General features: G+C 39.1%; 4 protein-coding genes across 12 annotated transcripts in view; 1 reads left to right on the forward strand and 3 right to left on the reverse strand.

Moving 5' to 3' along the window:
- Nucleotides 1–27,553, reverse strand: part of LOC125780501 (zinc finger protein 239-like) — a 1,096,042-nt gene that overhangs the window by 291,062 nt on the left and 777,427 nt on the right. The gene's annotated exons all lie outside the window — the stretch shown is intronic.
- The window catches only part of LOC125801407 (zinc finger protein 239-like), a 162,901-nt gene that overhangs the window by 77,593 nt on the left and 57,755 nt on the right, over nt 1–27,553 (forward strand). The gene's annotated exons all lie outside the window — the stretch shown is intronic.
- Nucleotides 1–27,553, reverse strand: part of LOC111188533 (zinc finger protein 239-like) — a 280,707-nt gene that overhangs the window by 47,706 nt on the left and 205,448 nt on the right. The window lies entirely within an intron of this gene.
- LOC125801342 (zinc finger protein 239-like) overlaps nt 1–27,553 on the reverse strand; it is a 280,707-nt gene that overhangs the window by 47,706 nt on the left and 205,448 nt on the right. The window lies entirely within an intron of this gene.

The raw sequence follows: 27,553 nt of genomic DNA on the forward strand, positions 1-27,553 counted from the left end.
ACTCTTGCTGCTTTACTGTCTGTGGCTCTCTCTGCGTTGCTACTGTGCACTCTTGCTGCTTTACTAACTGTGGCTTTCTCTGCACTGCTAGTGTGCACTCTTGCTGCTTTACTATCTGTGGCTTTTTCTGCGCTGCTACTGTGCACACTTGCTGCTTTAATTAATTAATTAATTTTCTATTAATACATACACATAAATACATACACACACACGCACAGTTACTTCTATTCTATTGTTTTTTTTTTGCAAAAATATGTCATGTGTTACGGATTATGTCATGAAATGCCTACCACAATGGAGGCAAGAAACCGCCATCATGCCCCTGCGATCCAGAGGCAGATAGGGAGGAACCCAGTGGACCCAAACCATCCACAGCCCATTAGGAGCCCAGAAGACCCGCGGCCACACATCCCGATGGTAACCATGCGCACACCCCAGATGAGGACGGGGGAGACTCCAGACGAAGCCCCCATGGGCAAAGAGCAAGAGTCCAGAGAGCCAAAGGAAGCGAGCAGCCCACCCCCCCGGCAGGCCAGCATCCCCTGCACGAGCCGAGCATGCGGCCCCCGAGATCCCAAGCACCCGGGAACAGCCCGACACCCGGCAGGCCCCCCCCCACGCCAAGGGGGCCCAAGCCACCCCCAGGCCACGGCCACCAAGGGGGCGGGCCAGAGACCACATTAGGGCATCCGGCCACGCACCCAGGGACCCACGGACGCCCACCCCCCTAGGGACGGCAGTGACGATCGGCGGAGAGCAGCGTGGAGCGGGAGGGGGGGCAAAAACCCGCCCTCCGCAACCATGTCCCACAGGTGTCCAGGCTCAGTCAGCCCCTAACCCAGGACCAACTGTTCACGCACACATGCGCATTCACACACCCGTCACACACACATCCGTCACACATACACCCGTCGCATATACACCCGTCACACACGTGCACAATCACTCACAGACCAGTCACACACACCAGTCACGCACACCAGTCACACACACAGAACATACATACCAGTACAGAGCCAGCGGCAACCTAGGGAAGCAGCCAACCCGGCCCCGAACAACCACCCAACCCACACCCCAGGTGAGACTTACATGAATGTTAAGCATTTTGCAGAATGCTCTCCACACTTGTGAAGTGAACTGAGGGCCTCTGTCTGACACAATGTCCTCCGGCAAGCCATAAAACCTAAACACATTTTCAAATATTGTCTCTGCCATTTCCCAGGCAGTGGGTAATTTGCAAAGGGGAACCAATCTGCAGGACTTAGAGAATCTATCAATTATAACTAGGATTGTAGTGAAACCCTGAGATGGAGGTAAGTCAGTAATGAAGTCAATACCGAGGTGTGACCAGGGGCGCCTTGGTATTTCCAGTGGAACCAGTAACCCAGCAGGAGGTGATCTTGGTGATTTGCTCTGAGCACATACCTTACAGTCTCGCACAAACCGTGCAGTGTCCTCCACGGAAGTGGGCCACCAGTACTTGCGAAGTAACAGATCAGTGGTGCGTTGTATCCCCGGGTGCCCTGTGCTGGGAGAGGAATGAACCAAATTAAGTATACGGTTACGCATGGTCGTTGGTACATAGGTCTTACCCTCTGGACAGTTTTCGGGAATGGGGTCATTGGCTTGTTCAAGCTGGATTTCGCTGTCAATATCCCACATGACAGGAGCTACTACTCTGGAGGGGGGAAGAATAGTTTCAGGGTCATTAATGCATACATTGTTAGAGTCTGTGTGCATACGAGATAATGCATCGGCTTTTCCATTCTTGGATCCAGGTCGATAAGTCACAGAGAAGTTGAAGCGACTGAAAAACAAAGACCAGCGTGCCTGCCTGGAATTAAGCCTCTTAGCAGACCTAATGTACTCAAGGTTGCGATGATCTGTGAAGATCAAAAAAGGATGTCTAGCACCCTCTAACCAATGCCTCCACTCCTCCAAGGCATACTTCATAGCCAAAAGTTCTCTGTTGCCCACGTCATAATTTTTTTCAGCAGGATTCAGCTTGCGAGAGAAGTAAGCACATGGGTGTAACTTTGGTGGTGTTCCTGACCTTTGGGATAAAATGGCTCCAACTCCAGTGTCAGAGGCATCCACTTCTACCTCAAAGGGTAGTTCTGGGTTGGGGTGCTGAAGAATGGGGGCAGTGGTGAATTTACCTTTCAATGCAGTGAAGGCTTGTTCTGCAGTAGTGGACCAATCCAAAACTTTGCTGTTACCTTTGAGTAGCGAGGTGAGTGGAGCTGCTACAGAACTAAACCCTCTGATGAAGCGACGATAAAAGTTTGCGAAGCCCAAGAAACGTTGTAGCTCTTTTACAGTTCTAGGTCTCGGCCAGTTGACCACAGCATTGACCTTGTCCAAATTCATGCTAACTCCTCCTGGGCGTATGGTGTACCCCAAAAAGGAGAGTTCCTGGACATGAAACTCGCATTTCTCTGACTTGACAAATAACTGATGATCTAGCAGTTTTTGTAGCACAGCTCTTACATGGTTAACATGATTCTTCAAGGATGATGAGTAGACCAAGATATCATCCATAAATACAATACCCATTGGTCTATCATGTCCCGAAGTACTTCGTTAACAAAGGCTTGGAAAACAGATGGTGCACCAGACAGGCCATATGGCATAACCAAATATTCATAGTGCCCCCTTGTGGTAACAAAAGCTGTCTTCCATTCATCACCTTCTTTGATCCTGATTAAGTTGTAGGCACTTCTGAGGTCGAGCTTGGTAAACCACTGTGCGTTTCTCAGTTTTTCTAAGGCAGATGGGACTAATGGCAAAGGGTAGGGGTTTTTCACAGAAATGGCATTAAGACCCCGGTAATCTATACAAGGGCGAAGGCCTCCGTCTTTTTTCTCCACAAAAAAGAATCCAGCAGCGCAGGGTGACGTGGAGGGTCTAATATGGCCCATAGCTAAAGCTTCATCAATATATGTTTCTAGGGCTTGGGTTTCAGGTTCAGACAAGGGGTACACTCGGCTGCGTGGGGGTGTGGTGTTGGGGAGAAGGTCAATGGAACAGTCCCAGGGCCTGTGTGGAGGTAACTTTGTGGCACGTTCCTTACTAAATACCTCCCTGAGATTAGGGCTGCCACGATTAGTCGACTAGTCACGATTATGTCGACTATTAAAATAGTCGACGACTAATTTAATAGTCGATTAGTCGTTTTTTTTTTTTTTCTTTGTTTTTCTCTCCAAACTGCTGCGACTGCCTTTCTGTCCTGGACGCACATGCGCAGTAGTGGAAACCGGGGTAGGTAGTGGACGACATCTCAGGACATTATACAGACAGGCTCTGGTTTCATGGCTACCCCGCTACAGAACTCAAAAGTGTGGGATCACCAAGAAAATAAAAGTGAAACGCGTGCAATGCAATATCTGCAATGAAGAACTTGCCTTCCTCGGCAGCACAACCGCGATGCACGAGCACCTGAAAAGGAGGCATGTTGTGGCTGATTAAATGACGAAGAAGCTAAATTGCTATTTAGCTGCTAAAATTAGCGTAAAGAGAGCGTTAACTTAGTACTTAACTTACTCATCTTGATAGCTTTAAAACAGAGGTCACTAATAGGCGGACCGCAATCCGGATCCGGACCCAGACGTTGTCACAAATGCCGTCCCAAACCAATAAACTACAGAGAAGGATTTCATTCTGACAGTGGCTTCTGTTTTCAGTGCTTTTCGGTGCAGTAAACTCACAGATCAGTCATGTGTGGTGTAAAATCACCAAACGCTCTCCTCTGCCAATCAGATCTGTGCAGACCGCTGCCCTGTGTACGGTAATGTACACAATATCTGGACAGAGAGGCATTTTTTATTAATATACTTTTTTTTCATAATAGTTCAAACAACCTCACGGTTGAGATGTTTCATAAATGCCAGTGCCTTATCCTTATTTTACACAGTTGTTTACACTTTATGCTAAACAGTAAAATAATTGTCTGTTACAACAAGCTGCATATTTCATTAAAGGTTTAATGAACTATGATTTTAATTGTTTTTATTTTTAGTTAGCATATAGCTGAAATCTAATGTTGGTTGTATAATAGCAGCTGCATTCTATTGTGATAAACTGTGTTTTATATTCAATTAACGTATGATCCGATTAGTCGACTAATCATAAAAAATAATCGGTGATTAGTCGACTATAAAAATAATCGTTTGTGGCAGCCCTACCTGAGATCTAGATAACAGTCTGGAACAGATACTAGGCTAAACTGGTCAGGGCTCTCGACAGTAGTAGCTAGACAGGGCATGGTCAGACAGTGGCTTTGACAATAGTCACTCCATTTAAGAATCTCCCCTTGCTTCCAGGATATTAGGGGATCATGTTGAGCTAACCAACTATAACCTAAAATAACAGGGTGATCAGGGGACTCAATAATTAGAAATTTCAAAGTCTCCTGATGAAACAGGCCAACCTTCAGGCACACCTCCATAGTCTGTTTGGATACAGTTCCTTTCCCCAAAGGACGTCCATCCAGAGCTTTAATCTTCAGTAGGGTGTCCATGGATAGCAGTGGAATCTGCAGACGGTTGGCCAGTCCTGCATCCATAAAATTTCCGGCAGCCCCAGAATCTACAAGGGCTAAAACAGAAAAATTGTTTAAGTGCATTGTAATCTGTACAGGAATTGACATTTGCTTTAAATTAGTAGAGAACAGACACACACTCACCTCGCCCGTCCCAGCGGTACTGGGACGGGCCGGGCAGGAAGCGCATATATGGCCCTTCTGGCCGCAATACATACAAAGCCCCTCCCTTCTCCTTCTCTGCTTCTCCTCAGGAGTGAGACGGGCGCGTCCCAATTGCATGGGTTCAAAGTCATCAAGGGGGGCGGGGCTTGGTTGACTGGTGAGCGGTCTGAACTCCTTAGTGAGCCTCCGTTTGCCGCGCAGAAGGTTATCAAGAGCGATTGCTGAGTCGATTAGCTGGTTGAGGTTTAGATCTTGTCCTCGAAAGACTAGCTCAGCCTGCAGATCCTCCCGCAATCCCTTCTGAAATACTGTTTTCAGCGCTGGGTCACTCCAGCCGCTGCCCGCAGCAAGAGTGCGGAAGTCGAGTGCATAACTAGCCGCAGAACGGGTGCCCTGTTTGAGCTCGCACAGCTGCAAACCCACCTCTTTTCCGGCAGCAGGGTGGTCAAACGCCGCTTTAAACTGAGCTAAAAACTGAGCCTCTGAGAGCAAAATCTCACTGTTAGCAGACCAGAGGGCGGTGGCCCACTCTTTAGCTTTACCAGTCAACAGTGAAATCACAAAGTGAATTTTGTCCGTCTCGCGGCGGAACTGAGCAGCGTTATGATTTATATACAGAGTGCACTGCATTAAAAAGCTCTTACATGAACCAGGAGAGCCGTCATAACGCTCAGGAACGGCGATGAAAACGGAGGAAGAGGGTGGATTAGCTGGTAAATCAATGTCCACAGCTTGTTCAGGCCCAGCGGCTGCAGGTTCAGCTACGGGGGGGGTCACACGCTGCACTAATCCTTGAACAAGCTGGATCATCTCCTCCATTCTCTGCTCCTGGGTGGCCATACGCTGCTCAAAATCTGCTGGATCCATAGTTAGGCGACGTCTTATGTCACACAAGACCACAGAGGAGGATCCAAATGCAGATTTAATAACAAACAAACACTTAAAGTCCAGGCAAACAAAGCAGGCAAGGGATATCCAAAATCAGAGTCGTAAATACGAGGCAAAAGTCAAAAGATCAGGTAGTCAGACAAAAATACAGAACGCTTCGAATTGCAAGTGAAAACAGACAAGACGTCGCACCTGGTTCCAGGTGTGGCGTCTATATATACACACTAGGCCTAATTACACACAGACAAACTGGACTAAAACTGGGGTGAGTGCGACCTCCTGAGGCGTGGAGGTGCAATGCCTGGGTCAAAGGTAACAACATATAACACTACACACTAAATATAACACTAAATATAACACTACACACTAACTATATCACTACACACACACTAAATATATCACTACACACACTAAATATAACACTACACACTAAATATGACACTACACACTAAATATAACACTACACACTAAATATATCACTACACACACACACTAAATATATCACTACACACATTAAATAACACTACACACTAAATATAACACTACACACTAAACATAACACTACACACTAAATTTTTACACTACACACTAAATATAACACTAAATATAACAACACTACACAATAAATATAACACTAAATATAACACTTCACACACACTAAATATATCACTACACACACACTAAATATAACACTACACACACTAAATATATCACTACACACTACATATAACACTAAATATAACAATACACACTAAATATAACACTACACACACTAAATATAACAGCACACACACACTATATATAACACTAAATATAACACTACACACTAAATATAACACTACACACTAAATATAACACTAAAAATAACACTACATGCTACATATAACACTACACACTAAATATAACACTAAATATAACACTAAATATAACACTAAATATAACAACACTACACACTAAATATAACACTAAAAATAACACTACATGCTACATATAACACTACACACTAAATATAACACTAAATATAACACTAAATATAACACTACACACTAAATATAACACTTCACACACACTAAATATATCACTACACACACACTAAATATAACACTACACACACTAAATATATCACTACACACTAAATATAACACTAAATATAACACTACACACTAAATATAACACTACACACACTAAATATAACAGCACACACTATATATATAACACTAAATATAACACTACACACTAAATATAACACTACACACTAAATATAACACTAAATATAACACTACACACTAAATGTTTACACTACACACTAAATGTAACACTTAAAATAACACTACATGCTACATATAACACTACATGCTACATATAACACTAAATATAACACTAAATATAACAACACTACACACTAAATATAACACTAAAAATAACACTACATGCTACATATAACACTAAATATAACACTAAATATAACACTACACACTAAATATAACACTAAATGTAACACTTCACACACACTAAATATATCACTACACACACACTAAATAGAACACTACACACACTAAATATATCACTACACACTAAATATAACACTAAATATAACACTTCACACACACTAAATAAAACACTACACACACTAAATAAAACACTACACACTAAATATAACACTACACACACTAAATATAACAGCACACACACACTAAATAGAACACTAAATATAACACTACACACACTAAATATAACACACACACACTAAATATAACACACACACACTAAATATAACACAAAATATAACAACACGCACACTAAATATAACAGCACACACACACTAAATATAACACTAAATATAACACTACACACACTAAATATATCACTACACACTAAATATAACACTAAATATAACACTACACACTAAATAAAACACTACACACACTAAATAAAACACTACACACTAAATATAACACTACACACACTAAATATAACAGCACACACACACTAAATATAACACTAAATATAACACTACACACACTAAATATAACACTACACACACACTAAATATAACACTAAATATAACACTACACACACTAAATATAACACAAAATATAACAACACACACACTAAATATAACAGCACACACACACTAAATATAACACTACACACACTAAATATAACAGCACACACACTATATATATAACACTAAATATAACACTACACACTAAATATAACACTACACACTAAATATAACACTAAATATAACACTACACACTAAATGTTTACACTACACACTAAATGTAACACTTAAAATAACACTACATGCTACATATAACACTACACACTAAATATAACACTAAATATAACACTAAATATAACAACACTACACACTAAATATAACACTAAAAATAACACTACATGCTACATATAACACTAAATATAACACTAAATATAACACTACACACTAAATATAACACTAAATGTAACACTTCACACACACTAAATATATCACTACACACACACTAAATAGAACACTACACACACTAAATATATCACTACACACTAAATATAACACTAAATATAACACTTCACACACACTAAATAAAACACTACACACACTAAATAAAACACTACACACTAAATATAACACTACACACACTAAATATAACAGCACACACACTAAATAGAACACTAAATATAACACTACACACACTAAATATAACACACACACACTAAATATAACACACACACACTAAATATAACACAAAATATAACAACACGCACACTAAATATAACAGCACACACACACTAAATATAACACTAAATATAACACTACACACACTAAATATATCACTACACACTAAATATAACACTAAATATAACACTACACACTAAATAAAACACTACACACACTAAATAAAACACTACACACTAAATATAACACTACACACACTAAATATAACAGCACACACACACTAAATATAACACTAAATATAACACTACACACACTAAATATAACACTACACACACACTAAATATAACACTAAATATAACACTACACACACTAAATATAACACAAAATATAACAACACACACACTAAATATAACAGCACACACACACTAAATATAACACTACACACACTAAATATATCACTACACACTAAATATAACACTAAATATAACACTACACACTAAATAAAACACTACACACACTAAATAAAACACTACACACTAAATATAACACTACACACACTAAATATAACAGCACACACACACTAAATATAACACTAAATATAACACTACACACACTAAATATAACACTACACACACACTAAATATAACACTAAATATAACACTACACACACTAAATATAACACTACACACTAAATATAACACTACACACACTAAATACACTGTGTGTGTTCTTGTGTTCAGACGGCTGTGATTTCACTCTGGATCTGAACACAGCGCAGTGTAATCTCTCTCTGAGTGAGGAGAACAGGAGGGTGGAGTTTAGAGAGGAGCTGCAGTGGTATCCTGATCATCCAGAGAGATTTGATAAGTTTTATCAGGTTCTGAGTAGAGAGAGAGTTACTGGTGTTACTGGACGCTGTTACTGGGAGGCTGAGTGGAGCGGAGGAGGAGGAGCTGCTGTAGCTCTGAGTTATAAAACCATCAGCAGGAAAGGATCAGGATCAGACTGTTGGTTTGGATGGAATATAAACTCCTGGAGTCTGTTCTGCTCTGATAACAGTTACTCTGTTCATCACAATAATAACAGCACTGAACTCTCTACTCCTCCCTCCGGCTGTAGGAGAGTAGGAGTGTATGTGGACTGTCCCTCCGGCACTCTGTCCTTCTACAGAGTCTCCTCTGATACACACTCACCCTCACACACACCCTCACACACACACACATCCACACACACACCCACACACACTCTCACACACTTACACACATTCTACACCACCTTCACTCAGCCCCTCTATGCAGGTTTTAGGGTTTATCCTGGCTCCTCAGTGCGTCTGTGTAAGATAGAATAACCCTGTGTGTAACAGAGATTCGATGTCTGTGTGTGTGTGTGTGTGTGTGTATGTAAATATTTTATATAGATGATTTAGTAATTTTTTTTCCAGAATCTTTATTTTAATTACTGTTATCTTTATTCACTACTGTATTTATTGTTAATTATTGTTTTATTTTATTGTAAAATAGGTTCATATTAATAAAGCTAAATAAATGAAGAAAGGTGAAGAGGAGTCTGATGATTTTTTTGTGGGTTTTGCGTTGTGTAGTCAGACTATGGTGGAAGTTGGAGTTGAGCTTGGGGGTGTAATTAACATTTCTGTTTTTTGGTCTTTTGCTTGTTACAGTCATTCTGTACTCCTCATACGGCTTCAGTGTCTAAGCGTTTTTTTCTCTGTGAGGAAAATGAATGAGCTTTTTAAAAACTGTCCTCTGTCACATTCTGTAGTACATAATATGTTCAGAACCCTGTACATTTTATTCTGTGTACATTTATCTCCTGAACATCACTGGATTCTCTGAATTACGAGATCGTTAAAGAGTTGTAATGAGAAAAATTAGCTTTCTCTTTTTTCTCTAAAAATTAGACAAGTTAGCTTTAAGCTAATGCTACAGCACAGCTGCAGAGATTGGCAGGGGACTCTTTTCTGAGCGACACCAGCAAACTCCGGCCGTACGTTTACAGCATATTTACACACAGCTGATCCAACTAATGAACTAACTGCCCTCATTGAGGAGAGCTGAGAGTTTTACAGCAGGAAATCAATAACCCAGCAGCACAGAATTACCCTAGGACCAGCTTTAAACGCTATAACACGTTTTACCATTTACTCTCTTTATTATGCAGTGAAATAAATTAGAGATGTTTGTTGCTTCTGGCTCATTGTTACAATTTGTCCTTATAACAGGTTTCAGTGGGGGGAAAAAAACACATTAAGCCTTTTTATGTTAAATATTTTAGACTCTATGGCTCTTAAGTTAGGTGGGTTAGCTCTGTGGTTCTGGAGTAACTCTGTCCTTCTAGTTTTCCTGCTGTATCACTCAGCTCGTCTCACAGAGGGCAGATAGTTAATTGATTAGTTAGTTGTTAGTTGATTATTTGGATCAACTGTGCTGTAATTAGTCTAAATTAATGACCATAATTAAATACTAAACACAGCAGGAAAGTGCTGCTCCTGAACTGAGCCACTGAGCAGCTAAAGCTCCTCTTATTATCTACAGTTTTAAAGCTCTAACACAGGCTACACTGCTCAACATCACCAGACTGAAAGTGTTTTCACCTGTTTAAATACTTCAATGATCCTCTGTGAAGAAGAAGAAGAAGAAGAAGAAGAAGAATCCAAAACGCGATCTGTACGGAGTTCACTGGTGTACTGCAGAATCCAGTCCAGGGACGTCAGTTAAGTATTAGCTTAAAGCTAGCATTTTTTAAAGTACTACCCTTAAATGATCCTGAAATTCAGAGGATCCAGTGATATTTAGGGGGTACATTTACACAGAATAAAACGTACAGGGCTCTGAACATATTTATTTACCACAGAATGTGACAGAGACCAGTTTTTGAAAGCCCATTCAAATTCCCCATTCACTTAAACCGCTTAGACACGGAACCCAAAATATGTGCATAAACAACATGGCACCGACTACAAAATTTAAATATTTTTCTCTTTTGTCTGTGGCTTTAACTGTATGTTATATACAATAACAGGGCAGAAATGGTCCAGGAACAGGAACATTTTAAAATAAAAAATAGTTTCACAATAATAAATAAAGTCTGTATATGAATCAGTACAGAAATTTAAAGTCATGTGTATGTCTGTACAATACATGTTCAGTACATACATTCCTAGAACTGTCCTCCTGATTAAAAAACAGTCCTGGGAACAAAAACCAGGCCACAGTCTTCAGTGAAATAAAATCCCTGTAGTACTCCTCATTTGCCTCCACCTTTCTGATATGGTGTTATGCTGCCTTCAAGTCCTCCTTGGAAATTCCTACTTACGAGGTTGCAGGTTGGAGGTCGTAAACACGGCTTGACATGCGTTCCAGTGTTTTTCGGTAAGGTGGAAATGGACGCCATTAGGAAAACCTTTTTGTTTAAACGTTTGGTCTGTTTTATAAAGAACACTCTACTCTATTTTTATCCTATTAGAACTGTAAATCATACTAGACTTGTATGTTTTTTCATATATTGCTAGTGATTTTATTAGTTAGATAATAACCTGCAAGTGTTTAAGTTTTGTATCAACAGAAGTGTAACAGAAGTGTAAGCAGTTTACTATACAACTGTCTGCATCAATTTATTGACCTCTGGTTACTGACACGCCCCCAACTGGAAAACTCTGGGCTTATCTAAAAATACAAGTTTCCCACTGGTAAATACTGGTAAATGGAGTTTGTGGTGGCGTTCATGTGCTCTCATCTTGTAAATACCATATTTTCGACATGACTTAAGGGCAGCATAAGACACCCTTTGTTCTTCGCGAAATTCTTGAGAGATTTTTTGTCCAGTTGATAACAAAATAATAATAATAATAATAATTTAATATTCCTGTTGTGGAGGCTCGATGATATCACTCCTAAGGACTGTTTCACTGATTAAATATACAGACACCTTTCTGGATAGGCTGGTTAGGGCCCAGGAACGACAACAGTCAGGGTAAAAGTGAATGAACTTCTTTACTGTAGTTAGAGAACTGTTTGGTACATTTGGTAACTCCAAATTAGTACACTGGGTAGTAACTGTCCAGCCCCATGCTCCTCTGTAGCAGTCTGATATAACTTGGTGGCTTCATCAGTACATCAAAGGGCATAGAACTGATACTGAATGTATCTATGCGGAGCTGAACATGGCTGGGTAACTCAAAGTAGCTGATTATGGTCTACAACAAAGAAAAAAGGAAGAATCAGCAGCTATATTATAAACACTTAACATACAACAGTAAATAAGCACAGTATACATGAGTTTAGCAGGCAACTAACATGCTAACAGGTCACAAACAATTAAAGCTAACTGCAAAACAGCCACAAACTAATCTCTTCCTCTTGTAATACAATTTCTTCTAGTGTCTGAACACACACAGTCTACTCACAGGTGTTCAGGAACGCATATCAGCTGAGAAAGGTTTAAACTGCAGTCTCTCCTGGCAGCCTTGCTTTAGCTGCAATTCCCCAAACAGGCTGCTGGTGCACCCTTGAAATCAGTCCGGAGGTTTTTAAATACATTAAGGTTAAGACTTACTGTCTAACCAGTGATTAAGGATATTAAACTACAACGTGTGTTATGTATATGTGCGTATAAGTTTACCACAGGTTAATGTTTTAGCTAGTTCAGGTATGTTAGTGTATAAAGTTAGCCACGGCTAACATGTGTAGCTAGCTAACTTGCTCCACACAAACACTGAAACATTTGAACTCACCTTTAAGCTAGTGGATTTAGATGTAACAAGTATACATTATTTATATCATTTAATTGACCTCAAAAAACACCAATGCTGCAATACTAAACACCATCGTACTTGGAGTTTGTTTATGGTTTCTATGACGATATAATATAGTTTTTACATGAATAAATGTTTGAACACATAAATGAGGAGATGCGTAAATTACGCTTTCATGCTTATGATGTGCATTTCAAATAGTGTGAAACGTTTGTATGAGTGTTTGATGTTTAGGAATTGTGTAGACAGACTGTTTCCGTGCCCGTGTTTGGAGACACATCGCCAATCGTCTCATGACTGCACGGGCGACACAGAGTGATTTTACCGAGTTTGGTGTAAAGGCATAGTAATGCTGCAAGTGTTTGCCTCTGGAAATGCCCTCTGTTCCTCCCCCCTCTTGTAGGTACAGAAAATGCAGCTCTGGCTCCACTGGAAAGCCCAGTCTTGGAATTGTAGAGGCCCCAGATGCAAATATCGGTGCATAACCGAGGGCCAATGGATGCAATCCTCCCTCTGAAGCATAAACCAAAGATATTAATATATTAATAAAATGCCATATCATTTACATTAGGACCAGAACATAGTTTGACCTCAATAATTCTGTTTCATACCTGCCACACCTCTAGAAGCCAGTCTCTCCAAAAACAAGTAACTCTGCTCTCTGTGGCTCATCTAATAATAATAATAATAATAATAATAATGCACTTTATTTCTAGGTGCCTTTCAAGCACCCAAGGACACCGTACAGTAATAAAACAATAAAAAGTACACAAGTGGTAAAAACTGAAAAAATATAAAATAAATAAAATATAGGAATATTATAGATTTATCAGTTAAAGTAATTTTATTAAAAAAAAGTGATTCTGAACAGATGGGTTTTGAGTCTAGTTTTAAAATAAGTAGAAGTGAGTCTATATTTCAGGGTGCAGATGAGAGCGAGCCGTGGGGCAGAGCGGCTAAAAGCTCTGCTCCTCATAGTGGTGAGAGGAGGGTACAGTTAAATGGATGGAGGAAGAGGATCTGAGAGAACGGGAGGGAGTGGCGATTTAAACGAAATCTGAGAGATATGAAGTAAGAGAAAGATTGTACATGACTTTAAATGTTTATAGAAACGTTTTCAAGTTCAAGTTTCAGTTTTATTGGCCAAACATACTTAAAACACACAAGGAATTTGACTTCGGTAGATGTTAACTCTCTATACACTGAGGTACAGACAATCATTATAATATACAAAATCACATGGCAAAGCTCACCTGGAGTAAGAAAACTGCAACACTAATAGTGCAAATGAAAATAGCCAAAGTGGGGATAACCCACAGGACTACTACAATAGAAAAGAATGTTATTCCATCATATTGCAGGCTGTTGTTGATGGAAAGGGTCTGTTCTCTGTCAGGATCTGTGGTCGTGATGTAGGACACTACTTACTTGGAGACCCTGCAAACCCACTGCAAACATGGCTGATGAAGCCCTTTTCAGATACTGGGCAGCTTAGTCCACAGCAACAATGCTACAATGCCAGATTAAGCAGGGCGAGGGCAATAGTGGAGACGACTTTTGGAAGATTAAGGAGTAGATGGAGGTGTCTTCTGAAGAGAAATGACCTAACCAAGAATATAGTTCTGGCCTTTTGTGTTTTACACAACATTTGTGAAGAGTGTGGAGATCAGTACACCAATGATGTTCCAGTGGTGCACGTGAACATGGAACCTCCTATTCACATGTTACAAGAACAAGTATATCAAGGAGGAATTGAAGTGTGTGCTGTGTGGTGGAGCATTTCAACTCTGTTTGATGTGTTTTTGAGTGAATAACCTGTTTTGGATGTCACATTATTTGCAGTGCCTTTGTTTAAACCAGAGACTGTAAAAAAGATGGTGACTATATGCTGGATAAGGTAAAGCTGTTGATTTCTGAAGTCACTAGAGGCAACATGAAGTCACATGAATGTGTGAGTGTGTGTATACACAAAATATACACACAGATGTAATTAAGGTACCACAAAAAGTTGTGTTTTGAGGCCCTCATGTTGCCGCTCTTCAGCAATTGGCTCCATAATCTCTTCTCATAATTGAATTCACCTGTGTGAATGTAGGTCACGGATCAATGAGCTTACCAAACTAATTTTGTGTTCCAATAATTAGTGCTAAAGAAATTCAAATCAATAAAATGACAAGGGTGTCCAAATGTATGTACCTGTTTAATTTAGTTTAAAGAATTACTGCACACTTTCTGTAAATGCTATAAATTTCATTTCACGTCTCAAATATCACTGTGTTCTTCTGCTATGTGATATATTTAACTGAAATTGCTGATCTGAACAACTATTGGTTTATAAAGGAAAATCCTGAAAATTATCAGGGGTGCCCAAACTTTTTCATCATTGTTCACAGTGTTAAAATGTAAATTTTGATTGATATGAGATGAATTCTTATTTTAAGGGGAAACAGACGTGTGTTTAGGCTTTTTAAGTAAAAGATAATTGTTCTGTTCCAACGGAACGTGAAACTGGCTGGAGCTATCCAGTTACAGTGTTGCCAACTAAGCAACTTTGTCGCTATATTTAGCGACTTTTCAGACCCTTTAGCGACTTTTTTGTAAAAAAAAAAAAGCGACTAGCGACAAATCTAGCAAATTTTTTGTGATGTTATTGGAGACTTTTGGCGACTCTGAGATGAACACGCGCTCTTCAGTCACTGTCCGCAGCGAGCAGCGGGTGATTTGTAAATCCAGTCTCCTGAATGTGTGAATCAGTACTGCTCAAATGGCTTAAGCTGGGTCAGACCAAAAATCACATGGAATTTGTGAGGTTGTAAATGTGACAGTGGGCGTTTTTCACTGTGGAGCTAAAACTTCTCTCATTAATTTTCTCTGCTGCGTGTGTGAAGCTCTAGCTGCAGTTGCGATTTATGACCCTGTTTTAACGCCTGATTAATGGACCAATAGAAAAGCTTTATCCGGACCAATCAGATTACGGGGTTTGTTTAACCAATCAGAACACTGGGTGGGTCTCTGCAGCTCGGAGTACTGGGCGTGTCGAAAGGTGTGGGCGTGTCGAAAGTGTGGCCGCCATTTTGGAGTCGGCCACCATGCGCCACCCAGTGGATTTATTTACACTGAGGAGGAGTTTAATAAATCAATAATATTCACAACTCTACCAATTTTTACCTGATTTACACTCGGTTTGGTTTGTTACAAACAGCAGAGATGTAGTAATGATACAGGACACTGTGACACATTACAAATACCTGCTTTCATGCTTAAATACTTTATATTATGTTCTAATAATATGAATTCATTTTATATTTATTAGGGGTGTCACGATCTCGATATTTTATCGAAATCGAATCGAAATGAGGTCACGATCTCGAGTATCGAAGTCAAAAAGAGGATCGACGATCCCTCCCGCGCGCGCTACGCAAATGGCGCGGCACCAACACAGCGCATCCTATTCATTTAAATAGAGATAGCCACTGCATGAGCGCAGTCGGCGGGAGTGTGATCACTGTTTTTAACTGTCCAACGGGGGAGGGGGGGCGGGGGTTGGGCGCGCAGGTTTTGTATCTGTATCTAACGGAGGGGTGGGTGCGCGCAGGTGAGAGCGTGTGAACTCGCTGAAATGCGTGTGTCAGTGTGACTTGAGAACACTGACTATAGATCACAGTGAGGTGGATTAAAAATCTTAAACTTATAATTGACTACACCTGTTGCTTTCCATTGAATTAAAAAAACATCTTTCTCTCAGATAAAGTAAACACAAGCGTGTTTCTGACTAAAATAAAAGCTTTTCAGGAGAGATATAAGTAATGTGTAAATATTTATAAGACAATACCTGACAAAATCTGTTTTAATGACGTTAATAAACATCACTGTGACAGCGCTAGTCAGTTTCACCACATCACTTATCTAACCAGCCTGTACTGATTTCTGCCCCCCAATAATGCTTTCAATAACCTCTAATAGCCTTTAATAGTCTTCAGTAGCCTTTAAAAGACTTACCTGGCGGCCGTGGTGTGTCCACTAAACTCCGTAGTTATAAACATCCTGAGGTTAGCAGCACGCTAACTGACCTGTTTATAATGTAATCCGAGCAGTGACTCCGTGTCGGCTGTTAGCTGCTTGGGCTGAAAGATGAACTGTAGTGAGCTGTATTATCCGGTTAGTGGAGTTAAAACCTTTATTTGTTTACAGAAACAGTAAAAACGGACTGGCTGAGCTCTGTAGCCCGTGGCTGGGCTGTACTGAAGTAGTGACTGAGTGAAGAGAGCGGGGCTTGTGCTGCTGCTGCTAGTGGTTGGATGAAGAACTGCAGTTTCACCAGCCATCCACACACAGCTCTGATAAACTGCTTGTTTTAATAGTGCACACTGTTGCTACCAAAAAAAGTCACTAGATGGCATTACCATATATATCTTAATAAATAATAATAATAATATTTATAATATTTATAATAATAATAATAATAAATATATTATTTAAATTTTATGAGGCATAAAATAATAACAAGAAAAAAAAACAAGAAAATCGAGAATCGAATCGAATCGTGACCCTCAAATCGAAAATGAAATCGAATCGAGGATTTAGAGAATCGTGACACCCCTAATATTTATGTACATAGATGCATGCACACACACACACACACACACACACACACACACACAAATATATAATAATATATATGAATAAATTAATTCATTTATGTACTTATTAATATGCTATACCATATGTCTGTCTTTGGTTAAAGAGCATAATATAAAGTATTTCAGCATGAAATGCAGTTTTAGATCATTTGGGACTTCTGTTTTACAAACTCAAAATCTTTATAACCCTTTTCTGACTCCATATATTAAAGGCTAAACTTAAAGGGTTCCGAACAGAGAAGCTGAAAAGGAAACTTCCAGCAGAAACACAGTTCCTGAATGCTGTTCAGAAAGAACTACATGTAAAGAAGAGGATGTTGGAGATTATGGAAAATTCAGAGAAGCAAACAACAGAACATCTAAACAAAATAACATCTAACATTGAGAAACTTACAAGTTCAGTTGCAGACGGACTTTCTTTTCTGAGACAAATCATTATTCCACAGCCTTCCTACAACATTCCACCATAGTACTCACAACCCCAAAGCAGTCCATATGGACAAATGCACTCACATCCTCCACAGTTCATATGTTTTAAGTTAAAACTAACTGAGAGCTGAAAGTGAAGGAACATTCTTTCAAACACATGCATTGATAAATTAAGCATTATTCACAACTGCTTGAATGTTATGCGCTGTTCATTTAATAAACCCAATGTTTTGTATATTTCTACAACATTGTTTTTTACACAATTATTTATTTAATGTTTACAACATTTTGCTCTTTGAAAGTAAATGCTTTTATAACCAGTATTTAAGTTACACATTTTGTTCTTTACAATTGGTGGGCTTGTGTTGGTGATAGAATTACATTCAGCTTTATGTACATATATATTTTCCCCCTTACATTTTTAGAAAATAACCAGTAATTCAAGCATTTATATACATATTTTAGTTAAACACTGTTTTTGTTTAGCACATCACAGCTGTCGGATTCTGGTTTTGTCAACAACAAAAAATTTATTTGTTTAGTCGCTCTCTTCTGCTAAACAGAGAAGCTAAAGGTTCCAAACAGAGAAGCTGAAAAGAGAACTTCCAGCAGAAACACAGTTACTGAATGCTGTTCAGAAAGAACTACATGTAAAGAAGAGGATGTTGGAGATGATGGAAAATTCTGAGAAGCAAATTGGTCCTTGTCCAATTGAATGGTTGCAAACGCTCTGTTCTAATCAACCATTTCCTTTCTGGACTCACAATAGTTGTGAAGAACAAAGCATGCACAGATCACAAAAGGGAGGTCATCAAAATTTATGTCCATTGCCCTTCTCAGTGCTCCAAACCTTGCCTTGAACCGGCCAAAAGCACACTCAATGGTCATTCTTGCTTTATACAAGGCTAAGCCGAAGTACTGTTCCTGAACGGGTAGATCCACCATTGGCACACTCCTTCATGAGGTAAGGCAGTAAGGGGTACGCTGGGTCGCCGAGTAGGAAAACAGGAATTGCCCTCTCATCTTCCATGATTTGCTTTCTAAGGGCAGGGATCTTGCCATTCTTTAGGTGTGTATTCAGCTTTGAATTGGAAAAGTTGAAAAAACTTGAGCGTCATGGACACTTCCAGGCCATTTAACTACCACGTCAATGAATGTGTACTTACTTATAGTCACATGCAGCTTGTACACTAAGCGTGTATTTTCCTTTTCTGTTTAGATCGTCCATTGAATTTTTGGATGGCTGCTTCATTTCAATGTGAGTCCCATCTATGGCCCGAGACACTGCAGTATGCCATGGTGGGAAGAAAACTCTGTAACACGTTTCTCTGCTTCGGGTTCTGTAAAAGGCAGCCTGATGTATGTTGGACCCAGATGGGTTGTAACTGCTTTACATCATCATAAAGTGGATTTCAAACGTGATTTTGAGGGCACTATAAACACCCACAATGCATCATGATTTACAGTTAACAGCGCAGCTTACTACGCAAGCAGCATTTCTTTAGAATATAAGGAAGGTGTGTGTGTGTGTGTGTGTGTGTGTGTGTTGAAACATGGATCCATACAATGGCTTAAAGCACAGCTCAGCCACTCTGGAATTTGTGTTAATGCAACCGGTGCTAGCACATGATAATGATGGAGTGTCCAACTACTTAGTGGACTAAATAGTCTCTCCCTATAGAGCGCTATACTAATGAGGGGTTAGGGAGCCATTTTTTGTATTTTAACCTACTCTGTAAACCACTCACTTTAATGACTTCCCCCTGGAGTGTATAATATCCTCTCCGTTCAATGGCTCTTCAGGGTCTTTAGAATTGGGGTAGATGGCTTGTTAGCAGCGAGCCTCTAATTCGGGTGTGACGGATACGTTGGCTGCTTTGTATTCTACCGTGGATGGTGTGAAGAATAACTTGTCCTCTCTCTAACGAGAAGTCAAGTTAGAATTTTTTATGAAGTACAACATTCCTTCATCTATGCCGTCACAATCTGCATCTTTCAAATGAGCAAGTACAAAGTGCTCGCCATCTGACAACGTACAAGTAGTTACAACTTTACTCGCCTTTGCTACTACCATGCCTTTCACCGTCTCCCAGCTCTCTGCCCTTCTCACCACTTGTTTTGCAATGCATTTCACTTTCATGGGAGCCTCCCTGTTGTAGGGTGCTGGCCGTGAAAACATTCTGTGGAAACAAAAGAGCAGAAACAGATAATTATGATTTTGTTTTTGCAGTTTTATTAATAACGTTTCAGCTTCACTCACTACATTGTATTACCCACGATTCAACTATGAAATATGCAAAGAGAGAACAAACCATAATGGTAAATTGTTTTGGGACAACGTGATGCCTTTTCGCTGTCATAATTGATTAAAAAACATATAACAATATGAAAATAAACTGAAAAAAATATATTTTCATCGTTTGGTAGAGATGAATGGCGTTGTTTCTACCCGGACACTTTAAAAAGCGTTATCGAGGAGGAAATAAGGGCCTTAAGGAGAGCCTACCCTCTTCCAATCTCCGCTGTTACATCAGCAAACCTCTAGAGGGAGTCCAAAATGAATGGGGCTGCATGGAGTTAATCGGTTATTATAAATATTAAAACAGAATGAAATTGTTTAAGAGGTGGAATATAGTAAGTGCGCACAGTAAACTATAAGAAGTACTAAAACTGCTTTCTCTCTTCTATATTGTCTCTCAGCTCTTATCACTTTCGCCTCTTTTCAGCAGCTTACAGTCAGTCAATAACGGCTACAGTGTAATATGGCTACAGTGTAATATGGCTACAGACAGTGGCAATGGTAGTCTAATGGCTAAATTAGGTAAATTAAAGGAGGATAATATAATTTCCAGGATTTTAGTGTTCATTTCAGGGGCATAAGAACATCTGAATGAAGGGAAAAAGCTAAAACTCTGCAACATGAGCTGGATGAACTCTATACCATGAAAGCTGAAGGGGCTTTTGTTAGGTCCAGACAAAGATGGATTGAAAAGGGGGAAAAAATTCTGCATATTTTTTTAATTTGGAGAAATCTCATTTTACAAATAATTTAATCCAGCAACTAAATATTGATGGGGTGGTTACTAAAATAGGATCCTACTAAAATAGGTAAATATTGTCTGCACTTTTACAGTAATGTATATACATCTAGATACTGAAAGTTCTGCGGATGTATTCCTAAATTCTCTGCCTAGTGGTAAATCTATTAATCTATATCAAAAGGAATATTGTGAAGATACTATTATTTTAGAAGAAGTCTTTGAAGTCATCTAAAAAAGACCCACTCCTACTTGAAAATTGGAGACCCATATGTCTGTTAAATAATGACTATAAAATATTAGCTCTAATATTTGCCAAAAGAATTAAAGATTTGATGGATGTGATTATTGATGAAGCTCAATCAGGTTTTATGAAAAATGGATACATTTCAAATAACATTAGATTCATTTTGGATTTGTTAAATTATTCAGCTTTACGCTCTGATAATAATCTTATTCTCTTTCTGGATCTTTATAAAGCATTTGATTCTATTGAACATGCGTTTATATCTCATTCTTTAGACACATTTGGTTTTGGAGATTATTTTGATAAAGCTGTCAGAACTATGTTTAATAAAGAAAATTGTTCTGTTAAATTGAAATCCGGCTCCTCACCTAGATTTGAGATACAGTGTGGTATCAGACAAGGCTGCCCAATTTCCCTGTACCTTTTTTTTACTTGTAACATTTTCATATTATTCAAGCAATTTAAAAAGTATCGCTGTTGCAGACAAGGAAATAGTAATTAGTCAATTATCAGATGACACTGCACTCTTTTTGAGAGACTTTAGTCAGGTACCCATTGCTATAAGATTGTTGCAGAGTTTCTCAGCAGCCTCTGGTCTTCATCTGAATATTGACAAATGTGAATTATTACCAATAAAAGTCTATCTGGTACAAGAAACTGGCGGCATACCCATAAGGAATAAGTAACATATTTAGGAATTGTTATTTGCAAGAATCAAGAAATGAGAAGTAAAGTCAACTTTGATTTACCTTTCACAAAATGAAGAAGAAATTAAACTGCTGGCTTTTAAGGGTCTTTAAGATGTAGGGTTCTACTAACTAAAGCTGAGGGAATTTCAAGACTTACCTATGCAGCTTCTTCTTTAGATGTCCCTGACCAAATCGCTAAGACTATTGATAATACTTTATTTATCCTTATGTGGAAAAATAAATTCCATTACATTAAAAAAAAGTTATTATGAATACTTATGAATCTGGTGGCTTAAACTTCTCTACTCTTAATAACACTTTTGAAATAAATTGGATAAAACAATTTATCAAAAATCCAAATTAATTATGGAACTTTATACCTGCATATATCTTTTCTAAATTAGGAGAACTTAAATCTATCCTACTTTGTAATTTTAACATAGCTAAACTTCCTTTAAAATGATCTAACTTTATCTAACTTACTCCTCACCCATATTTTATTTGGAATAATTATAATATATTATATAAGAACAAATCATTATTTTTCAGCTGGTGGTTCTCTGCAGGTATTTTGCTGGTAAATCAGTTATTTAACCCCCTCCCCCCAATTCTTATGTAACTTATATGTATGTTGCTGTATGTTGGTATATTTTGCTTGAATTGTTTCCGTGATTCTCAATAAAAAAAAAAGGAAATCCAATGTTTTTGAACAACCAGCTTTACTTAATTTAATAATTATTATTTTACTGTTTTGTGAGTAATATCTAGCTATGTTGAATCATTTAACTGAGGGCTCTGTGGGAAGAGCATAAACTTCGCGGTTAGCACAGTGGCTAATCTGACAAAAAAAATCTATATATCTTCGGGGCTGTGTAAAATGTAATTACACAGCATAGCTAGCTACATGTTTAGTCACAAAATCAAAGTGTTATCCATCATCAGCAGTATTTAAACAGATTTACTGTTCATGGCATTCACAAAGCTTTATAGGGTACACCAGTTTATCCATTATTTACAGAATTTAACCTCAGCAGTAGTATTTAATGTGCATTAAGTGCAGTACAAAAATGTTCAACCATGTTAAACTTTGGTAGTATAGGTCTGACTGTGGAACATCATCTAAGTGCTTTTTGTAAAATGTCAAATGAGCATTGATGTGCCTTTTGGTTTTTAGTGTTTTGGGTGGAGGAGTCAGAAAGAGGTGGAGCCAGGATTAAGTTGAACCAGGCGGTGGAGCCAGTAGAGCCATGATGAAGAACAAAATTTAGGTGGAGCAAGGATTGGGGCAAGGACAAGATGGTGCAGTGGTTAGGTGGAGCAAGACTTAAGGTGGAGCCTTACTACTCCATTCACTGATTTATACATCATCAGTAGTATTTAAACAGATTTGCTACAATTATATACACCTTAGCAACCACCTGGAATACCTTAGCAACTTCCTAACAGCTTAGCAACCACTTTAGAAATTATAGCAATTGCCTAACAACCAGTTAGCAACCACCTAGAAAACATTAGCAACTGCCTAGCAACCACTTATCAACACATTCCTATATCAGACAATAATTAGCATTCCACCAAGTTTTTGAAACATGTTTTTTGGAACTTTTTGGAATTTAACATTTAAATGTATCATAACAGCATAGCAACCACTCTTTACACTCTTCAGACAGAAACAGCTTAGCAACCATTTTAACTTTTCAACCTTATCAGCGTACTTTTCCAAGCCAACTTAAAGTTCCTTCACGAACTTTGCCTTTTCTAGTTCGAATTACAGTTTTAATGTGATTTTCAAAATGGTAATTGCGATTTTTCATATCTTACATACAGACATTTTTTTTATCTAAAATATGGCAAAACGCTTCTCAATTCTTAAGCGTTTATCAGTCTTATCCTGGTTACTGGTGCCTCCCACAGTCAGAAACTCGCGTTCTGGATTATAATCCACTGTCCAAGTTTCTCTGTGTCTATGTTTACACATGGTCAGAGCGTGATATGAACGTACAAGCTTGTAAACAATGTTTTGAATCACTGATCACTGACTTCTGAATAGATTAAGTCGATTCTACACTCAACCCAAAGCAGCTGAACACCACACAGATCACTAATAATTCACTATATCAGCGGAGTTTAAATGTTCTAAATTACTGACTTACACACACACACACACACGCAAACACACACACACACTTTTTTATAAAGTAAAATAATTTACTTTACTAAAAAGCAAAGAAAGCATGCCTGTATTTTTTTTTCTACAGTAAACAGGTGTTATACGGTAAAGACACTAGCATGTCTGCTACTGTAAGCTGATTGGTTAGTGAGCTAATGCTGGAATTGCATCTGGCTTTAAAATGCTTGTAACTGGAGTTTAAAATCATAAAATATATGTCTGCTGTGCTGAAACATTTGATATAGTTCTGTGTTGAGAACACAAGTACATATAAAATATTCAGACATTTATAAACAGATCTTAATCAGTTGCTTCATATGCACCCATTCATTTTAGCAGTAGGGACTTACTGCAAGTAGGTATTCTCATCTGTAGAGATTCTCTGGCATGGCATTGCTAGTTCTCATGTGTTTAGTTCTGGCATGTTCTTGTGATAAACGTGTTTTAGGAAAGCAGCCAGGTAAGTCTGCGATTTCCCGTGGTGAAAAATAGTGTAATATGTGACTGTGTTGCTAATCAGTCGTGTAGTGTGAAAGTCCAAACAACTGAACAACTCATAATTACACATAACTACAACTCACAATTAAAACGTGACAATATTTAAAAAATGTCTCGCGGGAAGAAAAATCAGTTTAGTGTGGACTTTTTAAGAGGGATCTGGCAACCCAGTAGTGATACAGCGAGTGTGGTCGCTGAGCAGTGAGAGCAGCTCTCAGCAGAAGATGAAAATTCGGACATTTGTATACAACAGAGGTCACTAATGCACCCGAACCCAAACGCACCCGAACCTACTGAGAAGGACTTAAAGGGGACATGAAAACTTTCAAGTATTTAGTATAATTCACAAGATGTATTTTCACTCTAACAAATCTGATAATTTAAAAGTTGTCAGTGAAGCGGAATTAAAATAATAAGCAATCTAAATGTCATTTTTTTAAGTCTTGTCCCAGCGCCGAAAGTGACGTCACGAGGTTGGTTCTCGAACGCCTCACTACTATAATCTATGAGTCTACTGTAAATTAATTCCTCAATAGATAATAAAATCTAAACCAAAACTCAATGCAGAGCGGAGGGGGACTTTTGTATTGCCCCTGTGTGTAGTAATACTGGGAGTAGTGAATTTTAATAGGATGAGGAATGAGAAATATTTACTTTCACTTTCATACCTCGCCTCTGACAGCTGTTCTTCAGCGGTGGCTAGCGGCACTGAAGCGCGAGAAACCTCCGGTTAGCTGCAATGCTAGGGGTTAGTGGCGAGCACTTTCTAGACCAGGACTATATGAAGGAGAGGGGTTTGAGTCAGGAGCATTAGCGCCGGATAAATAAGCTGCAGTCCGAGGCTTTTTTCCTCCGTTTTTTATTTTTCCTCTGATCAGCTGGGATGTACAGACAGTCCGACTGAGGGTAACGTTACTATGAGAGCAGCAGCTGTGAGCCGCACGGAACGAGCCAAACAACGCGCTCACCCAGCAGAGCACCGAGAGGTACCGTTACTAGATACTAGATAAGCCTAGATAAACTGACAATTAAAAGATAACATAGCTAGCGTTAGCTACTTTTCTAGCTATCTTACCATAGCTAGCCAACGCTAGTTAACTAGATAACGCTAACTAGATGAAGCTAAGTACCCAGTAAGCTTTCTAACTTCTAAACTGAACGGTTTATCAACAAAACAGCGCCTGGGTGTTTCAATATCCACTTAAATCATGTACGTTTTATTCAGTCTTAATGAACTCTGGACTTTACATGTTAAATAGCTTAATGTATATAAACTAGCTGGTTAACTGGATGGCAGTACCTGCTGTTGACGGGCTGCAGGGTTCTGCACGGCTCCATGTAGAGAGAGAATAGACACTCCAAAATGTCTCTCTCTCTCAGAAAAGCATCTGAAAAGTTCTGCTCAGGTTTATACAGGAAAGATCTCTGAGCAAATGCTCCATGTTAGCCTAGTTCAGCTTCGTCTTCATCCATAATCTCCACAAACAACAAGCTCTTTTACGCTAGCTCTGTAACTGGGCTCTTAAAGGGATAGTTCGGTATTTTTGACCAGTGTCGTGCATCCACACTGACTTACCCCCCACAGCGTCCTGTGAGCCGAGTTCTTGTCCAGTTTAGGTCAAAGCGAAAGTAGTCCGGCATGTTTGCTGGGGTCAGGAAAATAACTCCTTTTTCTTCCCAAAGCAGTACGTGTTCAAAAGAGTCATTTATTTACATCACAAAAAACTAACCCTGCAAAAGTCACGCCTCGTAAATCACTTGGGTCCTACTTTCTCTCATTTCGTACCAGTGCGCGTCATTCTGACAGCGAGCTGCGCACGCGTCAACTTGTTCTGTGTTTTGGCAGTGCTTAGCAGCTGTGTTCAGACTAGCAACGCAAACGAGCTAACTTTAGGGAGAAGTCTATTGGCTTTTATAAACTCGTGGCAACAGTAGCATTCCACCTCGGTCTGCATTATTTCGCACTTGAAACAAGTGCACCAGGATTTGTCGGCCACCCTGGGTATCGCAGCTCCAGCAGTGGCTCCAGTTTCATCTTCCACCACTTCTCTGTCCACCCTCTCTCTTTCTGCCCGATCTAATTCCATTTGGCGAAGTTCAACATCTGTATACTCGGGTTCATAAAGATATCCCCGTGGCTCTGAGCGGTGATCAATGTTTTCCTCGTCACTCTCGTAGTCAGACATGTTCTCGAGGCGAGAAGTAAACAAAGCGACCCAAACACGTAGGCTAGCTGTCAGGTTGCAGCGCTGCGCGCATTGATATGAAACGAGAGAAAGTAGGACCCAAGTGATTTACGAGGCGTGACTTTTGCAGGGTTAGTTTTTTGTGATGTAAATAAATCACTCTTTTGAACACTTACTGCTTTGGGAAGAAAAAGGAGTTATTTTCCTGACCCCAGTAAACATGCCGGACTACTTTCGCTTTGACCTAAACTGGACAAGAACTCGGCTCACAGGACGCTGTGGGGGGTAAGTCAGTGTGGATGCACGACACTGGTTATGATGATGCCATACAGACTCATGTCAAAAATACCGAACTATCCCTTTAAACCAACCAACCTCGTGACGTCACCAGTGCTGCACGGGCAACATGGCGGCGCCCTAGCTCAAACATAACAAACATAAATATATTATAATTTAGTGTGTAAACATTTTATATAACTCAAATGTAGAATTTGGTAATTAAGTGTAGTTGGTGAATGACTATGCTCTTCAAAAAAAAAAAAAACACAACCCACAAGCACTCAAAATAAAGAATTTTATAAACATATGAATACAAGTTAAACACATGCTACT

This window comes from Astyanax mexicanus, chromosome 4 (assembly GCF_023375975.1).
Source record: "Astyanax mexicanus isolate ESR-SI-001 chromosome 4, AstMex3_surface, whole genome shotgun sequence".
Classification (NCBI taxonomy): domain Eukaryota; kingdom Metazoa; phylum Chordata; class Actinopteri; order Characiformes; family Acestrorhamphidae; genus Astyanax; species Astyanax mexicanus.